This window comes from Centruroides sculpturatus, unplaced genomic scaffold (assembly GCF_000671375.1).
Source record: "Centruroides sculpturatus isolate CEXI.00-Female unplaced genomic scaffold, Cexi_2.0 scaffold202, whole genome shotgun sequence".
NCBI classification, from domain to species: Eukaryota; Metazoa; Arthropoda; class Arachnida; order Scorpiones; family Buthidae; genus Centruroides; species Centruroides sculpturatus.
The window spans coordinates 557,456-560,395 of record NW_019384441.1 but is presented as its reverse complement, the minus strand read 5'-3'; the positions used below and the strand labels follow the sequence as shown (position 1 = coordinate 560,395).

Genomic DNA, 2,940 nt, shown 5'->3' with positions numbered 1-2,940 from the left:
GTTTGGATGCCATTTTAAGACCGTTGTTCTGACATCTTCCTACTTCTTCAAAAGATCTTTAATAGCAGATATCGGCATAAATCCGCATTTTCAGAAGAAAACGTAAAAGAATTGTTTCTGTCAGAAATACAAAAGGCTGGAATTACAAGGGAGAGTTTCAAAGTTCGGGGGAATACTATCCGATTAGTATATACTGGGTAGAACGTCGATGTCGACGTCTCCCGCGCTCCGAAAAGTTTCGAATTGTTGCCTGAAGACAAAGGAAGACCAATCGGTATTCGTTATTTTATGTCGCTTCTTGTGTTTGTTCAGTGAAGTGTTCGTTATCTGAACATATGTTCGTTGTCCGATCATAAAAATCTTTCGTGAAAGTGTTCGTTATCCGATTTGTTCGTTAAGTAGGGCTGTTGCATGTAGGTGCACAGGTTGTCCACTGTACAAGCAGTGGACAATCAAAAGGGTGAAATTTTCATTATATTTATAATAAAATTTATATGGCATAATATATTTTAAGTAAAATTAAAGTTGTCAATAAAATGATGCAAAACTCCACATTTAATACACAAACAGTTATTGAATGTGTTATTAATTCTGCAAAGATGATGGCAGATATTTTGAATGTAGAATCAATTTTTATAGATATTCAAAAAAGAATGCTTAATTATGAAGCAAATGACAAATCTCTAACTAATGCAAGATAATTTTAAGATATTCTTTCTTTTTTCTTTTCTTTTTTCTTTTTTGCAATTCTTTTTTCTTGCAATACTAGCCACTACTCTATTATCCCTCAAAGATTTATGCTATTAAGGAGAATAATGAAATATTTAAAATCCATGATATCCCATAATATGCATTAAACAATAGAAAGAGGAAGATATCTTAAAACATTGCAAAGATATAACTTGAAATTCAGCAATGATAAAACTCCAAATGATTGTGATATAGATGGCATATGTCATTTTCAAGGAACTATAACTTTACAATGCTTCATAAAAATATATATATATATACATATATATATCAGAAAGTTTTTATCTGACAACCGTTTCATGTTTATGAACGAACAAGATTATAACGACAAAATCGTTTTATTTATTATATATATGAGGGAGCGAGAGTGAGTTAAAAAAAAAAAAAGGAAATTTTCACCTATTCCTAAAAACGTCTTACCTTACCTTCAAGTCAGCCTGCTGAAAAGTATCTCATCGGCCTTGTTATATACAGTATATATATATATATATATATATCACTTATCATAAATCGTGTTTTTTCCATGTGATGCCAATTTACTTTGGCGAATATCAACTTGGCTCCATTTTAAAGAAAATTTTAACTTATCCAGCTTATGTAATTCCGAACGTGGTCACAATTTCTACCTTTGTTTTAGGTTTTAAACCACCAGAATTTTTTGTGACGTCTTTGATTTTTTCGCGGCTCCTTTTTTTTTAAATAATCACGATTGCTCATTCGATAGTTTATAGTAGCCGGTTAAACGAGTGTCCGCTATGGTTCCTCGTTACCTCTTAACAGTCCACGTGCCAGATGCCTGTGAGCGGGTCATTTCGGCCCATACGGCTCTACGTTTTACACGTATCAGTGTTTAGTTAAAACTAACCAAGTCAAGTGGAAGGAGTTAAAAATATAAATCGCACACAACCGAGTTATATATAATAATATTTATTTTTTCTGTCGCGTTAAAAAAAAAGTAACAATATTTAAGATAATGAATTTTCCTGCATCGAAATGTTTCTGTTTCATTTTTAATTTCGTATTTGCACAGCATCAAACGAAAGGGGCCTTAAAAATAAAGTAAGAAAAATGTCTGTCACATGAACGGTTGTGCTTAATTTCTAATCTGCCGTCCAAAGATTTAAAAAAAAAAGACAAATGAATCGAAATTCTTAAAAAAAAAATTGTAATAGATTTTAAGATACAGGATCGAAGGCTTTGGTGTTGTGCGAACGGATGAATATGAACGGATCCGCGATTATCGTGTGACGTCACAGTGATGGCAGGATGAATTCATTTGCTTCCTATAGGGAGTTTATCCTCAAAAGGAGTTAAATCTCCGTTTATATAATTGGGTGCCGGATAACGTACGAATCTGCGTGCCTAATACTTACTCCTGTGGAAGTATATTACTATATTAATATTATTATTATTATTATTATATTATTATTATTATAATTATTGTCGTGATGGACACTATACATCGTGTGTCGATAGTGTATATTCAACAATTACCAATACAATATTCAAAATGCTTGTTTTTGGTACTTAAAAAAAATGGGTGATATGTTGGATGGCCCACACCTACTTCTGTTTGTGTAAGTTCTGTCATTTTTTACTTGAAAGTGAAAGGTGCATAAGTTGGTGTGTGCCGCCTCGTCAGTATAAAAATGACAAATGGAAAGTCAGTTGTATTTTAATCTGTGTTAAGTAGACTGATTCCAATTAGTTTATTTGAATCGTCAGAATTTAATAGGCGCTTCTTCCGCACAAATCCTGCAGAACGCCATTCTGACGTCACATTGGGGCGTCTTTGTATATATTAGTGACGTACAAATAAATTGTTCTACTAAATAAACATCTTGTGCTTTTTTATTTATCTTATATATTATTGACATCATTTATATTTTTCATTTCCCCCTCTTTATCTAATAATGGAGAAAATTTATGCAACCAAACATTAATTGACGTCATCGCGAAACACAATTTCAGAAATAATGTTAACTGGCAGATAACCCTGACATTTTTATATTTTAAATATTTATTTTAAAACAAAATTTAACTATCTGCGTTATTTAAAAATAAATTCAACATCTGAAAACGTCGATGCCGTATTACTAAAACACCGACTTAGAAAGTTTTTGTGAAGGCAAAAGATAGGAAGAACGTTAATTTGAAGAACTAGGACATAAATCGTTTCTGCTTAGTGGG

At 32.0% G+C, this 2,940-nt stretch overlaps 1 protein-coding gene across 2 annotated transcripts in view; it reads left to right on the top strand.

The window, feature by feature from the left end:
* Positions 1-2,587, top strand: part of LOC111620168 (ecdysone-induced protein 74EF-like) — a 54,265-nt gene extending 51,678 nt beyond the window's left edge. For both annotated transcript variants that reach the window (XM_023362049.1, XM_023362050.1), the window contains one exon: positions 998-2,587. The gene's annotated coding sequence lies outside the window, so the exon portion shown is untranslated. The remainder of the gene's footprint in view (positions 1-997) is intronic.
* The last annotated feature ends 353 nt before the right edge of the window (positions 2,588-2,940 follow it).